The 21,012-nt window shown below is 50.2% G+C and overlaps 1 protein-coding gene across 1 annotated transcript in view; it reads right to left on the bottom strand.

Moving 5' to 3' along the window:
* The window catches only part of ALPL (alkaline phosphatase, biomineralization associated), a 63,504-nt gene extending 56,614 nt beyond the window's left edge, over positions 1–6,890 (bottom strand). Inside the window, exon 1 of the mRNA XM_044237365.1 lies at positions 6,773–6,890. The gene's annotated coding sequence lies outside the window, so the exon portion shown is untranslated. The remainder of the gene's footprint in view (positions 1–6,772) is intronic.
* Positions 6,891–21,012: the final 14,122 nt, after the last annotated feature.

Below are 21,012 nucleotides of genomic sequence, written 5' to 3'. Positions count from 1 at the left end.
AGGTTAAAGGGGAAAAAAAAAACCCACAACATTTTCACACACAAAAAATACTCAAGTGACCCAGGCAAGGGTTTGGAAGGGCTGTCGGGAGGAGCCCTGTTTTTCATCCTTGATAGCTGGCTAACTGAACCGAAACATGAATTATCAAGTTTGATGATTTCATAGTAAGGAAGGAACCAGATTCTCCTAGGAAAATGGATTGTTATCATTGATGTCACAGAAAAGGAAGCAGCAATGAGTGGATGGATTGGCAATACTGGGGGACAAACGTATACTGGCAATACTGGGGGACTTCGTGCCTCAGTTTCCGTGCCTCAGTTTCCTCCTGTGTAATGTGGGGATAATAGCACTGGCCACCCAGGGCTGCTGTTAAGACCAAATGAGCAATTCCAGGTGAGGCAGTGGGCCACCCCTGGCCTGGCAATGCTAGTAGGTATTAGTGAGCGTTGGGACATGTGGCAAGGGGAGTGGGCGACACTCACTAAAGGAGGCAGAGAAACAGCACCTACAACAGTGCTAAGAGGGAGGAAGGGGAGGAAGACTCAGAATCCGCTGAGACACTTTCTGCCCAGAATGGTGGCAGATGCGTAAGTTATTAACTCCTGTATGTTAAGGAGCTGGTGGTAAGTCAACGTGGGGACAGGTGGAGGGACAAGGACAAATTGACAAATGATACTCAGGAAGGCCAAGCCTGACACGGTTCAGTGAGCCTACAAGAGGCCTGGGGGATTACAGGACAAGAGACCTGGGAGCCTCAGCCTGAGATCTGAGAAGACACCTCCCACCCTCGTTGTTTCCTAGACAAAGTGAAAAGGTAGATCAAAGAAGGCAAGAGATTGACTTAACAAAAAGTCACATGACAGATCCTTTTAAAGGTTGGATTTATGGCTTTTCAAATAAAAGCCACCTAAACACTTCTTTAAAGAACATAAAATGTTTTCTGAGCTCTGCCTGGCAGCCTACATACTTGACCTCATGAAATTCACTCACCCAAACCACAAACTGAGGTCTGGGAGAGTGAAGATACTTCCATGGGACTTTGGGTTGGGGAGAAGGGAGTTGTCCTGGAGGTCTTTTTCCCAGAAATAGCCTCCCAGCCTCCCCGCCCCTCTCCTCCCTTCCCTGGGTCAGAAGTACTGGGGAAGGGTTTGACCCTGGCATGTCTACCCTCTGAACCTCAGTCTTGACTGCAAAAGGGCAGGAGGTGGGGAAGAGAGAAGGGATCAGAGCTAATGTTCAAGATGGCTGGTGCCCCAGCAAGTACTTATAAAATACAAACCCACATGGGGCCCATTTCTGAGCTCCTCCGCAAGTGGGAGGACCATGTGGGGGCCCGTGGTTACTATCAGGTTGTCAGGTGGGGTAACTGACCTCCTTGTTCATCTTGTACCCCCAGAACAGTTGTGGTGACCTTCTAGAATCTTCCGTCCAGGCAGCTGCTTTTAGACCCCCTGTATTTGACCATAAGGCTTCATGGCCTGCCACACTGCCCTGCCCTTACTTAAGCTCAGACACAGTGACTTGGAGGTCTGTGTTGCCACCATGATGCCTGCCTGTCATGGCTAGGCCTTGGCACTCAGCAAAGGTGGCCCAACAGAGCCCTGAGTTCAGAGTGCAAGACAGTGTTTCCTGTCTTGGGGATGAGTGACACCGGCACGCAGGGCAGTTGGGAGCATTTAGGTGAACGGGTACTAGTCCAGGGAGTCCCTTCCCTGAAGGAGCTGTGTCATCTGTACCCTGAAGGACCAAGGGCTGCCTGTCCCCAAGTGGGTAGGCCCCGGGCCAGCTATCTAAGTCCTGACAGGCTGTTGCCATCACCCTTAGACCTCTAGAGCCCTTAGACTCTTCCCAGGGACCACCAGAGCAGGAAGAAAGCTCTTTCCACAGAAGGAGGGACTGCTCTCCACGTGTCCCACACTCCTACCCTGAGCTCCCTGAGGGCCGACCCAAACCCCATGCCCTCATTTGGATGAGATTAGAGACTTCCTTCCCAAGCCTCAAAGCACCTCACCCAGAAACTGCAAATTCAGGAGGCAGGGAGGTCATGTCCATGAGACAAGTGGGCGTGAGGGAGAAGGGAGCCATGGGGACTGTCGTCAAGTGGACAGAGGGGCTGTTACTCAGCTCTACCCATGGCGACACAGCTGGGATGCAGCCCAGTGTGGCCACATCCCCTGGTCTTTCAAGAAAAGTAGAATGAAATCACGTGGCTGAGTAACAGCAACAACTAAATCAAGGTCTTTAAATCACTGCAGAAGCCAACAATCGGCCACAGCTGTCCCCTGCCCCGTTTGGAGGGCAATCTGCGCCCTAGGCCTGTCTAGGCCTGCCATGACCTGGGCCATAAATATGGGAAAGCCAATTCACTGAATTAGAGACATTCCTAGTCTTGCGGATGTCAGGCATTTGGGCTTACCAACAAGGACACGGAGGCTCAGAGAGGGGACTTGCCCAAGGTCCTACCAGCAGTGTATCAACCCCTCAGGACTCAGGCCCTGCTCTCAAATGAGTTGAAGATCCTTTTCCTACCGATCCACACCATCTGCATCCTCCCTGAACAGCTTTCTTTTTTTTTTTTTTAAAGATTTTATTTATTTATTTGAGAGAGAGAGACAGTGAGAGAGAGCATGAGTGAGGAGAAGGTCAGAGAGAGACGCAGACTCCCCATGGAGCTGGGAGCCTGATGCGGGACTCGATCCCGGGACTCCAGGATCACGCCCTGAGCCGAAGGCAGTCGTCCAACCAACTGAGCCACCCAGGCGTCCCCCTGAACAGCTTTCTTTTCAAAAACTAGATACACTGTGGATGTACTACAGACACAAGACCGACCAAATCCAAAACACTGGTTACTTTTTTTTTTCTTCTTCTTCAAGATTTCATTTATTATTTATTTGTCAGAGAGATAGAGAGTGCACAAGCAGGCAGAGAAGTAGGCAGAGGCAAAGAGAGAGAAGCAGGCTCCCTGCTGAGCAAGGACTCCAATGCCGGACTCGATCCCAGGGTCCTGGCATCATAACCTGAGCCAAAGGAAGCAGCTTAACCAACTGAGCCACCCAGGCGTCCCAATACGGGTTACTTTTAAGGAAGTCGTGGACCTTAGAGCCGAAAGACTGAATTCCCAGTCCAGCTTCCCTCTAAGCAGCTGGGTGACTCTGGGTAAATTCCTTCCCCTCTCTGGGCCTCCAACTCCCTGATCTGCAAAGCAGCTAGGTGACCGAGCCAGCTGCTAAACACCTTCCAGCTCTGAAATCCCAGGCATCTGTGAGGTATTCTCACTGCTCAGTATTTTGTGGTCACAGATGAATATAGAAAATAATAATAATAATAATAATAATAATTGGGAAGGCAAGCCCACATTCGCTGGGAAGGCACACTACAATTTTTAGTGAAACCTGACTCCTGGTTACTGGAATCCAGAAAGAACCATGGTAATACTCAGGCAGTTTAACCACCATCCGACAGTTCAGTTAAACAAAAACACATCTGGTTTAACTTCATTTTCCTCATCTCCTCTCCCAACCCCCTACCCTCATCTCAAATTTTACCCCTTAATTTGAGAAGTCAAATTAAATGCAAACAATTGATTTCATGCCACAGTGAGGTTGAGCATTTCAGCATGGAAAACTTTAAGCACGAACTTTTTCTGGGAGCAATCATGAACTGTTGGGGGGAGGTATAGGGAGGTGGAAAACATAGAGACTGTTCGTGAATGTTCTTTGGACCCTGAACATTCTACCAAAGTTGCTAAGGGCCGACTGTGAACCCAGCACTCAAGAGAGGCCAACTGATTTGCCTGAGGTCACACAGCGAGGACTGGAACCCAAGATACTGACCCAGAAGCCAGGGTTTCCCCTGGTGTCCGGGCCTTTCACCTAAACAGGGCCTCTCCCGTGCCCTTTGGATCACCTGCTAGTGGTGAAGGAAAATACCCTGGGAACACAGAACTTCTCAGCCACCAACACTGGTTCATCCCAGTATTGGAAAACCATTTATGATCTTGCTGGTCCCTTATTAACCCACATTACAGATGATTTCTTCTTCTGAGGCTCAGAGAGGGAAAGTAACTGGTTCAGGGTCACATAGGAATGCTGGGAATGAACCTCCAATCTCCTCCCCACAGCAAGCTACTGCTCCCTGCCCCCTAAAGTCAGGATACCTCTAGAAGGGAAGGAAGAAAAATGAAGCTATATGGCCCAGCCTAGCTCCAGCCTGCCGGAGACTCCGTTGCCCTGGGAAAGCTGAGTCAGCATTCCTGAGGCCCTGCGCAGATTTCCGAGTGCTGGTTCTCAGCCCAGCTCGCTCACTCTCCCCGCAAAGCTCTCTTCAAGTTCTGGGGTTTGTATCGATAACTTCAGTTGGGCCTACTTCAAGGTCTCTGGGCTGTGCTACTGGATCCTGCTCCTGGATTTAGACACCCTCATCCCCGGAGATGGGTACAACACAGAGATCACCAGACTTCGAATTCTCACCACTTGGGCCCTCAATCCCAGCTCTGCCCCGTAGCATCTGAGTGTCCTTGGGCAAATCCCTTCCCCCAAGACCAGTTTCCTCCCAGGAAATGTAAGGCGAGGACAGCACCTAGCTTGCAGGGTGGGATAGGTAATGTCCAGTGGGGACGGGCAGGGGCTGAGTTCCGTTTCACTCCATTTCCAAGCTGGGACACAGTAAGACAGAGGGCAGGAGGTCCTGCAGAGGTAAAAGCCCGGACCCATGCCCGGCACGGAACTCTGGGCTCCTGACCTAGGCTGTGTCTCGGATGATAAGAGGTAGCTTCTGAGTATGGGCAACAGCACCATGCCACCCTCTAGGGCAGCTCATCAAAGACTGGGCAGAGCCCGGGTGAAGGTGGGTGACCAGGCGTCAGGGGCAGTGACATAACCATACACCCAGGGTTAGGGTTGCATTTTTTGCTGAGATTAGAGCTCACTGGAGCCAATGTTTTCTTAAGCACAGACACCAGCTCAACACCTTGCACGCATTAGTCATATCCAGAACTCACCACGGGTAGGTAGTTTACTGATGGCCTCAGCTTAAAGGAAAACATCCAAGCATAATAGGGGACAGAACCATCTCTGGTCACACAGCTAGGGTGCCTGATCTTTGAGTGAGAACAAAATGTTAGGCAACCAATCTTACACGTGTTACTGCATTTTAATCTCCTCCCTTGTGAATTTCTGGATTCCAATTCTACGCAAATGTCCAAATATTGCTCTGTTCTCTCCACTGCTCCTTGGCCAGCACCTAGAAGGGGCTTGGCACAAAGCTTCGTATTTCCTGAATAAAGATAGTATTTTGTTTCTGGCCTCAGTTCAGTTTTATTCCTCACAAGAGTCTTACACACAAGGCACGCTCCGCATTTACAAGTGGTGCCTCAGACAGGGCCACTCACGCTGATCTCACTCCAGGGGTGGGAAAGTTGGGGAGCTGTGTTCTGCTTAGTGAATTCAGAGGCATGAAGTTCAGGAAGAAAAAAAGAGACAGAGGGCCCAGATGGACAGGTGGGGAGGACTGAAGAGGAAGCAGGTTTGGAGGGTGGGCAGGAATGGAGCCCAGAACTAAAGCTCTGCTCTTTCATCTCTTAGGTGGTAGAGTAGAAACTGGAAGCTAAGGTTGTTTGGGTTAGAGTCTGGGTTAGAATCCTAGTCTCATCACTTCCTTAATGTCTATGAGCCTCAGTTTCCCCATCTGTAAACCAGATGGAGCAGGCCTGGCACGCAGCGATGAACAGCTTTTGTCCTGGCTCCTGTGGGAAACGACCCTCGCTTCCCTGGGAAGCCTGCCCCCACCCCCGCAGATTTCCCCAGGGTCCAAAGCCCTTTCTGGCCTGAGAATGGCCCCCTCTTTTGATCTCCAGCGTTTTTTCTCCTCCAGCCAGAGGCCTTTGTAAAGGCCCCTACTCCATTATGTGTTGGAAAAGGGTCAGAAGGGACAATGATGGGGCTTTTTCTCAGCATCCACTACCAACATTGTGACCAGGCATTGAACTGTTTTTTACTTAAAGTGGGCATGGGAAACAACTCTGGGCGACCCACTCACCTGAGCACTGCCAGAGGTGAATCATGGGCTCCCTCGGCTTCCAGAGCTCCAGAGCTTTGCCCCCACGGCCGCTGTGCCCACCCCAACTCTCAGATAAACATCCACTCACCAGAGATCCCCTCTCCTCCCACCCCCCATCATGCGGCTCTAGGACCCTCAGCGCCTCCCTCGCTCTATTCATCCGGGCTCTGGCCCAAACTATTTTGGACCCCACCTGGACGCACTGGCCTCCTCCCCAAGCGGCAGTGGCGTGATCTAGAGGCTCCCAGGTGGGAGGCATGGCAGTGCACCAGGTTGGGTGCTGGGGTTGGCAGCCTGAGTCTCTTATCTCCCGCCAAGGGGGTATCCTCGGGGCTGCTCAGTCACGGGACGCCAGGGAGAGGGGCGTAGATGAAAGGTCTAAGTCCCGGGCAGAGACCCGGGAGGCAGGTAACCCCAGGACTACAGCAGCGATCCCAAGCACCGGTCCCCTTAGCTCGCGGTCCCCGCGGGCGCCACGTCCAACCTCCAGCCCAGCCCAGCACGCTGCCGGGAGCCCCGGATGCGCGCGAAAACTGGAACAGAACAGGTGCCTGAGGGTCCCCAAAGGGCTGCCCTGGGTGGTGTGGAGGCGCGGAGGTCTGCGCCCTGACATTTATATCCATCCTCGCCGCCACCCCCGGACGAGCGGAGGATGTAGGAGGGGCAGGGATCGACCACGTTCCCGGGGAGCCGGAGGACAGCACAAAGTCCTTACCTGAACGGACTTCGTGAGCGAGGGTCTGTCCTGGCACAAGCGACGGGGGGTCGGGGCGCTAAGACCGAAGGCGCGGAGTGGCGGGAGCGCGACGCTGCCGGGGCCACCTCCCCCGCGGGCTTATAAAGGCGGCCGAGGGGCCCGGCTAGCAGCCGGGGCAACCCGCCCCCGCCCCCGCCCCCGCCCCCGCCGCCGGCCCCGTCCCCGGCCAGGGCCCCGGCCCTCCCCCTCCCCTACCCCGCCCCCGCCCCGCCCCCGCCGGAGCGCTGCTGGCCGACCGGGCCACGCGGCCAGGGCGCCCCCTGCCGGGAAGCTGCCCAATCCCCCGCCCCCCCACGCCCGGCTGCTCCGGAGGGACGGCGGGGCGGGGGAGATGGGAGGCATCTGCCTGCGCGTTCCCGGTCCCCCCGCGCTCCAGGGCCCTCTCCACCTCCTGGCTTCCCGCGGGAACCCTCTGTCCCTTCCTCTCTGCGAGGTCGGGCGGATTCCGCTCTCTGCGCGTGTGTCCCAGTCGTCTTTATCCTTGGCTGCAACTTCGTTCTGTGTCTCTTTGTGGTCTTCCTCCTGCCCCTCTCTCTGTCTGTCTGTGTCTGTCTACCGGGCTTTCCTCGGATCTCCGCATATCTCTATCCATCTTTATCCTGTCACTGCCCACCTGTGTGTCTGATTCTCCCTGCCCTCTGTCTCCTCCCACGGCACTCTTCCCTGCTAGCTCTCTTCCCTGTCCTTGGACTGTCTCCTTGGCTAGGACCAAAAGAAGCAGAGGATGGCCTAGGAGGGGTGGCTTCCGGGAGGGGAGCCTCCGATGGACAGGGGCTGTTACCTCTTTTCTCCTGACAAGGAAGGGGCCAGTCAGGGTTCATGCTGACTTGTCCTAAGCAGAGTCCCAGCCACAAGTCTCCTGGGTGACAGAGGAGGAAGCCACTCTTCCCAGGCACTGGAGCCAGACAGCTTGGGTTCAAGACTCCACCCTCCTGACCTTGGACAAGTCACTTGCCCTCCCCCCCCCCCCCCCCCGTGTATCGGCCTGCTAAGGAGCAGGCCGACCCTGTCTCCCCCCCACACCCCCCCCCACCCCCCCCGCTTCCCTCACCACGTGCTGGGAGGGTCATACGAGACAGTGGTTGAAAAGTACTCTAAAATTCTAGGTAAATAAAATCTTTAAAATAAAATAAAATAAAATTCTAGATAAATGTGGGGGGGGTGGACAGCAGCAGATGCTGAATGCTATGGGCTCCATCCCTGCTCCCCAGGGACCAGTACCTCATGGGCAGGAGGAGGAAGGATTTGCTCCCTTTCCCTGAGAACCAGACTGAGTGTAATTCTGACAATCTTCTGCCAAGCCCCCAAGCTCTGTTTGAATGCCTCCAGTGACAAAGAACTCACTGCCACCAAGCCAAGGGTATTCTCAGTGACACTTAGTGCTGCCCGGAGCAATTTATGCCTCTAACCCACAATTGCCAGAGACTCAAAGGCAGTGATCTTGGGTCCCCCAGATCCCTGCCATCCTCGGTATCTAAGCCCCAATCTTCCTGCAGCTACTTTTTCCTGTAGGTGAGGAGGGGACCAAGTCCAGAGCAGAGAGGAGACCATGTCAGCAGCAGCAGAATCAACACTAGCCCAGAAGTCTCGTACCTGTTCCATGGCAGCTTAGAGCCAGGCATCTCGCATATAATATGTCCCAACAATCCCATTTTACAGAAGAGAAAACAGAGACCCAGAAAGAGCATATGAACTTATCATAAAATTGGAGCCAGAACTGGGGCCTGGCACCAGAAATCAAGAATGTCTTTGTATTTGTTTTTCTTTATGTATTTTTTGCAATTGATACTATTTCTTTATTTACAGGAATGATACAAAGTTTCCTTTTTTTTTTTTTAAAGATTTTATTTATTTGACAGAGAGAAATCACAAGTAGGCAGAGAGGCAGGCAGAGAGAGAGAAAGAGAGGAGGAAGCAGGCTCCCTGCCGAGCAGAGAGCCAGATGCAGGCCTTGATTCCAGGACCCTGAGATCATGACCTGAGCCGAAGGCAGCGGCTCAACCCACTCAGCCACCCAGGCGCCCCCAAAGTTTCCTTTTTGACCTAAGTTTATGTTTTTTAAAAAGTTAATCAAAACATTGAGTAAATATTATTTATTTATGTATTTAATGGGTTAGGTTATTATGGCGAAAATCATGGAGGTGGTAAATGAGTGAAGTTCAGGAAATACTAACTTGGCTTTTTTTTTTTTTTTAAAGATTTTATTTATTTATTTGACAGAGAGACAGATTGAAAGTATAAGCAGGGGGAGCAGGAGAGGGAGAGGGAGAAACAGGTTCCCTGCAATGCAGGGCTTAATCCCAGGACCCCAAGATCATGACTTGAGCTGAAGGTAGAGGCTTAACCGACCGACTGAGCCGCCCAGGTACCTCTGAAACTTGGCTTCTAATGCCTGGTAAACTTAAGGCCTTGCTAAAAGCAGGTGGCTTATAGCGTGGGTTTGTTTTTGTTTTTGTTTGATTTTATTTATTTGACAGAGAGAGAGTACAAGCATGGGGAGCAGCAGGGAAAGGGAGAAGTTGGCTCCTGGCTGAGTAGAGAGCGCAATGCGGGGCTCGATCCCAGGTCCCTCGGATCATGACCTGAGTCGAAGGAAGACGCTTAACTGACTGAACCACCCAGGTGCCCCTCATAGCATAGCATATTCTTAACAAATATGGAATAAATGAATGAGTAGAAAAAATTAGAAAAAGCCCCAGCTTTGATCCTGACCTTCGGGTGATTTACATCTTTGGCCTTCAGTTTCCTCATGTTTTGTGGGGATTATCAGTACCTGTCCTGTCCACTATATGAAACCATTCTCAGGGGGTGCCTGGGGGGCTTAGTCGGTTGAGTGTCCAACTCTTGATTTCTGCTCAAATCATGACCTCAGGGTCCTGAGATCCAGCCCCACATCAGGCTCCATGCTCAACGCAGAGTCTTTTTGAGGTTCTCTCCCTCTTCCTCTGCCTCTCCCCCTTGCTTGTGCTCTGTCTCTCTCTTTTACTCTCTCTCGCTTGCTCTAAAATGAATAAATCTAAAAAAATGAAAACTGTCATGGGGATCAATAGATCATAGTTCTTAGAGCAAAGAGAGCTTGGAAGTCAAACAGTCCAGTTTGCTTATTTTTCCAACAAAGAAACAGAGCCCAGAGACAAGGTATGTATAGATGTAGAGAAACCTTAATGGAATGAATTGCTTACTACCAGCCCAGTGGTCCTGGAATCGCAGCTGGATTTAGAGATTGTCAGTCCAACCTGCCGGGGGGGCATCTGAACCTAGGCAGGGAGAGTGACCTTCTCAGCTCACCCAGAAATCTAGGGCAGAGTTGGAGGGTAGGGTTCCTAGTTTCCTATCCAAGCCTCCTTCCTGTTAGGCTGATAGCACCAGGAGGGGAGGTACCCAGGGAGCAGGGACAGTGACGGCTGCTGGATATTCCCTGCCCCTACCTCAGGTAAATTTTCCTTGTGGGACAAAACCCAGGAGCAGGATAGGAGAGGTAGGGGAGGAAGGTGGCAGGCCTGCCCAGGCAGTGGTTCCTCTTGTTGATAACCCATCGATGGACTCCCAAGGTGGAATGGTACCTTGGGGGGAATCACCCAGACACAGAGGCCCCAATGCTGGCCACGTGGTACATCCAGAAGAGCTATCCCCCTAGCTTTGGGGAGATCAGAAGTCAGGGGCAGGTGCTAGGGGCTCATGATAAGGTGGGATGGGCTTCCCCCAACTTCCTGCTGGCTCAGCCTCCCAGACTCTGCCCAGACTACGACAGGCAGACCTTCATGCCAGAGGGTTTGCCCCCGGCTCACTGGTGATTACGCCATCTCAAGCCTCCTCATATCTCTAAACCTTTCCTTGGCATTTGTAAGCAATGACAGAGCTCCTCCAAGAATCTGGGCTCTGTTCTGGATGTTTTTCACCCACAACAGCTTATCCGGCTGCTTTTAGCAAGGCCTTAAGTTTACCAGGCATTAGAAGCCAAGTTTCAGAGGTTACTCAGTCAGCCGGCTAAGTCAGTCGGTTAAGCCTCTACCTCCAGCTCAAGTCATGATCCTAGGGTTCTGGGATTAAGCCCTGCATTGAGGGGAGCCTGCTTCTCCCTCTCCCTCTCCTGCTTGTACTCTCAATCCATCTCTCTGTCAAATAAATAAACACATAAAATCTTAAAAAAAAAAAAAAAAAAAAAAGCCAAGTTTGAGGTGAGAAGGCCAAGAGGCCCAGAATTTTAATTCTCATTTCCACTGCCCCCTGGGGAGACTCCTGCAGTGGGAAATGCTAGGATGGAGGGCACACATGGGTCAGGGCTGAGTGGAGAGGAAGGAAGGGGAAAAAAACAGAGAGAGGAGACGAAACTCTGGGCGGGGGTGGGGGTGGGGGTGCAGTGAGGAATTGGTCCTGACCCAGGGCTGGGGAAACACTGGCTGAAGTCTGGGAAAATATTTAAAGGGATGGTATCGGGAAACGTTTGCCTGTTTAGACCATTATATTCAAAGGATCATTTTATCTCAAGGGCAGGTATGAGCAAAGTTTCAGCCGCTTGCCTCCTAGCGCCTCCTCCAGCCCCATCGTCAACTCTGTACGATAATGAACCGGGAAGACTGAGGACAAGGCACTTTGATTAAACCAACATGGTGTCCCCTGGGTGGCTCAGTGGGTTAAAGCCTCTGCCCTCGGCTCAGGTCATGATCCCAGGGTCCTGGGATCAAGCCCCCATCAGGCTTTCTGCTCAGCAGGGAGCCTGCTTCCTCCTCTCTCTCTCTCTGCCTGCCTCTCTGCCTACTTGTGATCTCTGTCAAATAAATAAAATCTTAAAAAAAACCAACATGATGCCCAACCTTACTGAGCCCTGACTTCTTAACAGGCCCTGGTCTCAGTTCTTTGTACCTATTAATCCATCTACTGCTACTCCTCACAACAGCCCTATAAAGCAGGACTTCCCCACTTTACAGATGAGGAAACAGAGGCATATACAAGCTGTCTTTGGTGGAAGTGCCCACCAGCCCGGTGGGAGATGTGATCTCACTTGTTCTTCTCTGCAGCTCGCAGGCTGCATTGTGACTCTCCCCCCTCACTTTTCAAAGGAGGAAGCTCTCAGATCAGAGAAACCTAACAGCTAGGTTCATTCAACCAGTATTTATTAGATCCCTGTCTGTGCCAGGCACTGTTCTAGGAACCGCAGACACAAGTGAATAAAAGATTTCTGTCCTCATGGAGCTGACATTCTAGTTAGGGAGGACATAATAAACATAATAAACAATAAGCGTTATAAATACATATTATAAAGTACATTAGAAGATGTTAAGGGAGGGGCGCCTGGGTGGCTCAGTCGGTTAAGCCGCTGACTTTGGCTCAGGTAATGATCCCAGGGTTCTGGGATTGACCCCCATGTCAGACTCCCTGCTCAGAGTGGAAGCTGCTTCTCTCTCTCCCACTCCCCCCGGTTGTGTTCCCTCTCTCACACTCTCTCTCTCTCTCTCTGTGTCAAATAAACAAATAAAATCTTTGGGAAAAAAATATGTTAAGAGAATGGATAAAGAACTACGAGGAGCAGGGTGCCTGGGTGACTCAGTGGGTTAAACCCTCTGCCTTCAGCTCAGGTCATGGTCTAAGGGTCCTGGGATCAAGACCCGCATCAGGCTGTCTGCTCCTCAGGGAGCCTGCTTCCCCCTCTCTTTCTGCCTGCCTCTCTGCCTATTTGTGATCTCTGTCAAATAAATAAAATCTTAAAAAAAAAAAAAAAAAAGAACTATGAGGAGGAACAAGAGTGCCAAGTGGAGCAGGTTGTGGCAGTAAATAAGATGTTCAAGGGCATGAAGATGACACCAGAGCAAAGATAAAAGGTGAGAGAAAGCCAGCTGGAGGTCCCCCAGACAATCAGAAGAGAACCTGAGCCATCTATGTCTGATGCCCCGCCTATGTCTGATGCCCAGGCTTTTGAGCTGTTTTGAGCTGTGACATGCCCTCCCAGAACCCATTCTCCCCTCCAAGCCTCATACCTGCCCTGGGTTCCGCCCCAGTCCTAGGTTTACTCCCTAATCCTGCCCTAGCCCCTGACTTCATCCCATCTGGAGCCTGGCCCTTGCTCCTGCCCCGTCTTCTCTTAGTCCAGTCTTTCAGGCCGTACTAACCCAAGGTGTCCCAGGAACAGCTCCAACCCCAGTTCCAGGTCCCTCCCTGCCGTCAGCTTGCAGCTCAGTGCCCTAGGAACTGGCAAGTCCCAGCTGCTCTTAAAGGGAGCTCTCCTCACAAAAGGGGAAGTCTGCTTGTGAGAAACCCCATTGTCCGGGAACAATGTCCCTATTTTGTCCTTTATTTCTAAAAGGACTTGTGAGCAGGCTCTGAGCTCTGAGCTCCCAGCTCTGAACGGGAGCATGTTGCTTCCTATTCTCAGCCCTGGAGAAGGCTGTAGGCCAAAAGGAAGGGTCAAGGCCATCTCCTGGGGGCTGGATTCCAGGGTCCAGAGAAGATTCAGGCAGGCTGAGTCTTAGCAGTCCCGTGGCATTTTCAGAATGGAAGCAAGAGTGAAGCCATCCATAATAAGTAGGAGAAAAGCTGGCTATCCCCAGGATAAGGGAAAGATTCTCCAAACCACCCCAACACACGGGGTTTTCATCATCTTTGACAGAATCTTCCTTGAAGATTCATCTGTCCTTCTGCCTGTGCATCGGTCGATCTGTCCATCTCCCTGTCTTCCATGGACACATCTGAGATGGATTTGGGAGATGTTCCCCCTGGAGGCTGCACTGTTTTGGCCTCTCACTTCCTGTCTGATGCAGTTAGGGGCCTGAGGATGCTTTAGGGCGTGGACAAAGCGTGGTCAACATTGGTAGATGGAGCATTATGAAAGCAATCTTACATTCTATTCTTAAAGGCTTAGTAGGTGTCCAGTCTATTTTCTTTTAGTCAAATACATGGACCAGAAACCCAAGCCAGAGACTGCCACGTCTTTGTGTCCAGAACATGGCCTATCTCCTGACAACTGGTCTTGGTCTCAGTGCATCCCCCCACTGTTGGTTTCACGGATGGCTTTCACCTTGACATCTCAAAGCCATGGCAAGTGTGGAGAGGTACCACTGATTGACCTCTTGTCCCAAGGCTGCATCCCAGCAGAAGCAAAAGAGTAGGAGTTGGGCGTCTTTGTCCGACAAAGAATGTCTGACAGGATATGCTGGCGAGGGACCTGAGGGGTGTTCTGTTTTATCTTTTGCCAAGGCTCCCACTTCCTGGAGTGTGCTTACACTAAACACAGCTTGACATAGAAAATTCCCCTTTTTTAAAGATTTTTTTTTTAAGATTTTATTTATTCATTTGACAGACAGAGATCACAAATAGGCAGAGAGGCAGGCAGAGAGAGAGGAGGAAGCAGGCTCCCTGCCAAACAGAGAGCCCCATGTGGGGCTTGATCCTAGGACCCTGGGACCATGACCTGAGCTGAAGGCAGAGGCTTGAACCCACTGAGTCACCCAGGTGCCCCGAAAATTCCCCTTTTTGACAAGAATCCTGGATTCACCGTCAACTTGAATTGCAGACCTCAGGTAGAAAGAGCTTCTCTTGGGGCGCTTGGGTGGCTCAGTTAAGTGTTTGCCTTTGGCTCAGGTCATGATCCAAGAGTCCTGGGATCGAGCCGCGCATGGGGCTCCCTGCTCAGCGAGGGGCCTGCTTCTCCCTCTCCCCCTGCCTGTCACTCTTCCTGCTTGTGCTCTGTTTCTCTCTAATAAATAAATAAAATATTTAAAAGGTGGGGCTCCTTTTAGAAAAACCCTCACACTTCCTTCCCTCCTTTCAAACAGGCCTATTTCCCAGGAATCCTGTCTCTCCTGCAGGAATTTACTAATAACTGCAAAAAAGGAAAGACCCTTCTAAAATCTTGAAATTTTCCCACAAGTCTCCTTACAGAGCAGCCTTATAGGCCCCTGGCTTGAATTCTAAGATTCAACAGATTCCTTTACCACCAGCTATTTAAGAAATGCCAACTTCTCAACCAGGAGGCTGGGGGCCCCCTGTGTTTCCCCTACCTCCTCAGCCTCACAAGCTCTGGGGTCTATTACTCACAACAACCCACTTATGGTCCCAGTTTTTGTACTGACTAGGAAGTTGTAACTGACAGAAAATCCAGCTTCTCAGACTGGTTTTAAAATAGGGAATTCACTGGCACACGGAATAAAAAAGTATGCCTTCAGGAGAGAAGGTTTTCTCAGTGGCCCAGTGATATAATCAGGACCTGGTTTTTCTCTCTTTTTCCATTTCTCAGCTCCTCTCCCTCCTTCTGGACCTGGTCCCATTCTTACGCAGGTCAATGTTACCAATTTACAGAAGTCACCTTTACAATATCCAAAAAGAGTGGAGATCTATTTCCCCAAAGAGACACAAGTCTTAGGACTGACCACCCTCCATCATGGGCTCCCTAACACAATCACCACAATGATGGATTCAAGCTAATCCAGGCCCACCGGTGGAGGTCGGATGGGATTTGGTTCACCCAATCTGCTCGGAAAGAAGAGGGGAGTGCGTGCTAGTGAGGCAACTCACAAATATGCCGCACCCAGGGGCTTTAGGACTTAGGCAAGTGCTCACATGCTCGCATGTATGGAGGATATGGAGGACTTTATACTTGCCAAAGCATTTAGAAGTAAGTAATAAACGTATTTTATTCGTGTAAAGGATGATCTGTTTTAAAATATATAAACCATTTATGTTGATGCTAGAAAGTTTATTTTATGCTTTTTTTTGAGATTTTATTTATTCATTTGACAGAGAAGGCAAGAGAGCACAAGCCAGGGGGGCGGGGCGGCAGGCAGAGGGAGAGGGAGATGCAGGCTCCCCACTGAGCATGGAGCTCAGGGCCGTGAGGAGGGGGGACAATCCCAGGATACAGGGATCATGACCAGAGCCAAAGGGAGACACCCAACCGACTGAGCTACCCAGGCAACCCCATGCTAGAAAGTTTAAATGCAAAAGGAAGAAAATAAATCAAAATACTTGCAATCTGATCACACAGAAATATTCCATTTAACACGTTGGTATTTATTTTTCCAGATTTAAAACAAAACAAAAACTCTAAAAGAATGGGATTGTAGGGAGCACCTAGGTGGCCCAGATGGTTAAGCATCTGCCTTCGGCTCAGGTCATGATCTCCAGGTCTTGGGATCGAGCCCCTCATCAGGGTTATAGCTCAGCAGGGAGTCTGTTTCTCCCACTCCCTCTCCCTTTCCCCCTGCTTGTGCTCTCTCTGTCTCACTCTCTCTTAAATGAATAAATAAAATCTTAAAAAAAAAAAAAAAGAATGGGATCATAGGATACACACTAAGGATCCCTGCTTTCCTCATGTAATGATGTAAACATTTTCCCAATCTCTCTTGGGTTTTTAAACCCTCTGGATGCATTATCTCATTTTTGACTCTGGATAGAGGTTATTATGAATGATCCCCTTCTACAGATAATGAACCAGGCTTGGAGAACAAGTCAAGAGCAGGCAGCCAGCACCCAGTTCCTAGCCCCTGACCATGGCCCCTGACAGCCTCTGATTGGGAGAGGAAGGACATGCTACTGCTCACTCACGAAGTGCCCAGCAAGTGCTCCTGGAAGGTGAAAGTGACCATGTACCACGCCTCCAGGACAGTTCAGTCTCCTTTCCAGCCTCCTCCTTGGTGGTTCCAGAGGGCTCCAAGCACTCAGAGAAAGGAAAGCCAGTGGTTTAATCTTTACCACCCCAAAGTGCAGTGTCATGGAAACCCAGGGACTCCAGACTCTTCCCCTACCTCTAAGGGGTGTTGGGGTGGGACAGAGGGCAAACGCTTCACCTCAGGTGCCAAATTCCCCAGCTTGCGTTGTCCTGTGTGGGTGTAGGACTGGAGTAAGCATGTGATAGGTGGCCTCGGAAAGCCTGAGCCCCTACCTCCCACCATCTTCCACTGAAAAGGCTGTAGGATAGTGACCCAGAGTCTGAATCAGACTGCCTGGGCTCGGATCTGGTTTTACTAATGTGACCTTGAGCCAGGAGCAGTGTGACCTGAGTTTCTTCTTCTGTGAAATGGGCATAAAACATACCACATGGAATTGCTGAGTTTAAGACAATGTATATAAACCCCCTTTAAGAGTGTTTGGTACCCTTTATAATGAGCATTCAATAAATATCAGCTATTACTATTATCACTTTATTAGCTACCTGTAATGAGGAATCTAGTTGCAGACAACAGAAAACCATTCTCGCTGGACTAACAGAAAAGATGAACTTACTAAAAAGTTTGTCCGTTACCCAAGGGTAGAGAGGCTGCCAGAAGAAACTGGAGGCAGGGGTTTGATCAGTCACTAATCCAAACCACTTCCCTTCCTGAGTTTCTCTTCACCTGCCTCATGATCCTCTCCCTGAGGACCTTCTACCCCGCTTCCTAGTCTTTGCAGCAGGACCTGACTTCCCCAGGGAGGTCCCTACCAAAGTAGGGCAGTAGGTGCTGTGCAGATGCCTAGGAGAATCGGATTGGCCCAGCTGGGTCACATGGCCACTCTTGGGCCAATCAACTCTGGGTGCGGGCGGGGTCACAGAGTGCCAACATGGCAGCCCTCAAGGAAACAGGCTTGGGCTTGGGAATGGGACTAGATGCCCGGTGATGGGATTCCCTCGTTCCACATTCTTCCTCGCAAAACACTTTTACTCCTTGATTCTAAAAGTGAGAAGCCATACTCTCGTCCACACATAGAGGGCCTGCTTGCAGTTTCCTTCGTCCCGTGGGGAAGCCCGGCCGCGGTACCCACCGCTCTGAGTAGCCACCACAGGACACCCCTGCACATGCACGTCCCTCGACACAGCTGACTGCATCAGGTTCAGCCAGAACCTAGACGTGTCTCCTAACTCCATCTGAACTAAGAAACTGTGAGGGGAGGGCAGATTCTTCTGCAGGACTTGTGGAACTGTGTGGATCCAGAGGACGTGGAGCACACCTGCGGAGGGAGGAGAAGGGCGCAGTTCCGCAGAGAGAAACCGAGGTAAGAGTGACCTGCTGCCCGAGTCACTGAGCGAGTCGCTGCAGCCTCTGCCTCCAGCACTAGAGGCCTGGCAGAGTTTAGTGTCCTGGGCTCATGGAGATCCCTGGAATTTCCAGTTAACAGCTCACAATTCCCTCTTACTCCAGTTTTTGTTTTGTTACCAAAAATGCTCTACCCAGGAAAATTCACTTCCTCGTTTCTCCTTAAGATGAACCAGAAATCATCCAACTTCTTTATTTCTTCAGGGAGAGGAGAGAACCCACACACCCCCTTATTTCTCCTGCTTAAAGCCGGTGGGGGACGTGCAGGCAGGCATGTGCTCTTGTGTGTGCCTAGAGAGTGCCGCAGAATCACATCCATTTAAGGACACTCCAAATGCCGGTTCGCACCACAATACTCTTCTTGTCTCCGCATCACCTGATCTTCCCAGGAGGGAGGGGATAGAGAGCAACTTGCCCAAAATGGCCTGTAGACATGAACTTTATGGCCTCCCACCCCAGAGTGTGGGCACTGCATTCCTGAGGGCAGCAGGGGAGGGTCTTCAGGATGGGGGACATTCTCCAGGCCTCAGAGTTGGGCAGGTCATGACATGTCAAAGCAGGGCCAGAGTAGGACTTTCAGAAAACTACTTCCTCCAAGCACCCTTCTTGGTGCTTCTGCACTAGATACAGAAGCTGATATAGAAGCTACTGTACACCAGGCAACCATTCACTAGCAAACATTCCATCTGCCTGGGAGTGGCTCTCCTTAGCTCTCTTCCTGCCCCACCGTGTTTAAGAATCTCAACCTAGACCTGGTGCCACCCTCTCCTCTCCTCCAGCAGGTCTTCAACGAAGATCTATTCAGATTCAATGAATATTTTTTTAGCACCTACTGTGTGCTAGGACCTGCGTATAATCAAATTATACATGCATTTAGTCCCTCTTTTTTTTTTTTTTTATAGGTTCCACAAGGGGTGCCTAGGTGGCTCAGTCCATTGGGCATCTGACTCTTGGTTTCTTCATGGGTCATGGTCTTGGGTTTGTGGGATGTGGGCTCAGGAGTCTGCTTGAGATTCTCCTTCTCCCTCTGTACTTCTCCCTGCTCACTCTCTGTCTCTCTAAAGTAAATAAATCAAATCTTTTTAAATTTTATTTTGTTTATTTATTTGAGAGAGGGGGTAGGGGAGAGCACAAGCAGGGAGAGTGGCAAAGGAGAAGCAGACACTCCACAGAGTAGGGAGCCCGATGCAGGATTCGATCCCAAGACCCCAGGATCACGACCTGAGCCGAAGGCAGCCAATTCACCGACTGAGCCACCCAGGTGTCCCAATAAAAAAAATCTTTAAAAAAAAAAAAAAAAAAAAAAGTAAAGTAGGCTCCACAGGCAACATGGGGCTTGAACTCATGACCCCAAGATCAAGAGTCACATGCTCTACTAGCAGAGCCAGCCAGATGCCCTTTGTCCCTCCTTTTCAGGAACCACTGGTAACACTGAAATCTTATTTATGAAATGACAAGGTGGGACAAGGCATGGGCTAGGGCCCTGCCCTGCTCTCATACACTCTGAGGTGTCTCATCACAGCTCTGCATTATGGTAGTGACTGGTAGACTATTTTATTTTATTCTTTTAAAGATGTATTTATTTATTTATTTGACAGAGTTCCCTGTGGAGCAGAGAGCCCGACACAGGGCTCGATCCCAGGACCCTGATATCATGACCTGAGCCGAAGGCAGAGGCTTAACCCACTGAGCCACCCAGGCGCCCCGACTGTTTTGTTTATTTATTTTTAAAAAATATTTTATTTATTTATTTGACAGAAAGAGATCACAAGTAGGCAGAGAGGCAGGCAGAGAGAGAGAGAGAGAGGAGGAAGCAGGCTCCCTGCAGAGCAGAGAGCCCTATGCGGGACCCAATCCCAGGACCCTGAGATCATGACCCAAGCCGAAGGCAGAGGCTTAACCCACTGAGCCACCCAGGCGCCCATCGACTGTTTTATTTCTTATTCTACACCTGTGTTTCCTGATCTCTCCATGTCCCCAACACAGAGGGTGTGTGTGGAGTAAACTGGGATTGTTTGCTGAGAATCCAGCTAATCTCCGGACAAAAGGCAAGGTCTTTACTGGCTGGCTAAAAGACTGATGTCAGACTAACAGCACAGAGTGACCCTGACAGGTGACACACCAACATTCTACATTCTGATCCAGGGTGCAGCAGCTGTGGTACTAAGTCATACTCCCACTCTGCCCCTCCCTCCCTTAGCCTGCAGAGTTTAGGATAATAAGGTGCCCAGGACACCAGGAAAGTGTAAGAATCTCCTCTAATCAAACAAAACTCAAGAGCATGGGACATCCGTGTGGCTCATTCAGTTAAGCATCTGCCTTCAGCTCAGGTCATGATCCTGGGGTCCTGAGATCAAGCCCCACGTCAGGCTCCCTGCTCTTTGAGAAGCCTGCTTCTCTTTCTCCCTCTGCCTACTGCTCCCCCTCCTTGAGCTCTCTCTCTCTGCCAAAGAAAGAAAGAAAGAGAGAAAGGAAAGAGAGAGAAAGAAGGAAAATCTTAAAAAAAAAAAAAAAAGCAAGAACAGAAGTCCATCTTGATAGTCTTACTCAGAACTTTGCCATAAATAAATTTAAAAAAAATACAGAAGTATAGGGGCATCTGGGTGGTTCAGATGATTGGGCATCTGCCTTTTGTTCAGGTCATGATCCTGGGGTCCTGGGACTGATCCCCGCCTTGGACTGCATTCTCAGCAGGGGAGTCTGTTTCTCCCTCTCCCTGCTCATGTTCTCTCTCTCACTCTCTCTCTCAAATAAATAAATAAAATCTTTAAAAAATGAAATAAAATACAGAAGTATTAACTAGTTCTAATTTTGGTATACCTAGTAGGTATATATTTGTGGTTTAATGTTATTTATATTTCTAATCTCATAATGAGAGGTTGGTAAGGGACACCACGGTGCATTTAAAGGTGTCAAGTGAGTCCTGATGCTGGAAGTCAGGTCCCTAACCTCGGGACTGGTGGCCTCAAGTCATCATCTTTCTCTTGAGTGGAAGGACTTGACTGTTTTCTTATCACCGTCTGTTAAAATATCTTAAGACCTTAGTTGCAAAACAATGCTCAACTCACACGATATCAACTGAGTCCAAGTAGTTTTATTTATATTGTTTTTTCCCCAGGGGAGGGGTAGGAGGGAGGAAAACAGTCCCCATAGAAAACAGTAACAAAGTTCTTAATTATTTTTTTAATCCCAAGC

The sequence above is a fragment of the Neovison vison genome, chromosome 2 (assembly GCF_020171115.1).
Source record: "Neovison vison isolate M4711 chromosome 2, ASM_NN_V1, whole genome shotgun sequence".
NCBI classification, from domain to species: Eukaryota; Metazoa; Chordata; class Mammalia; order Carnivora; family Mustelidae; genus Neogale; species Neogale vison.
The sequence above is the reverse complement of the archived record's forward strand: the minus strand, read 5'-3'. Positions and strand labels throughout refer to the sequence as shown.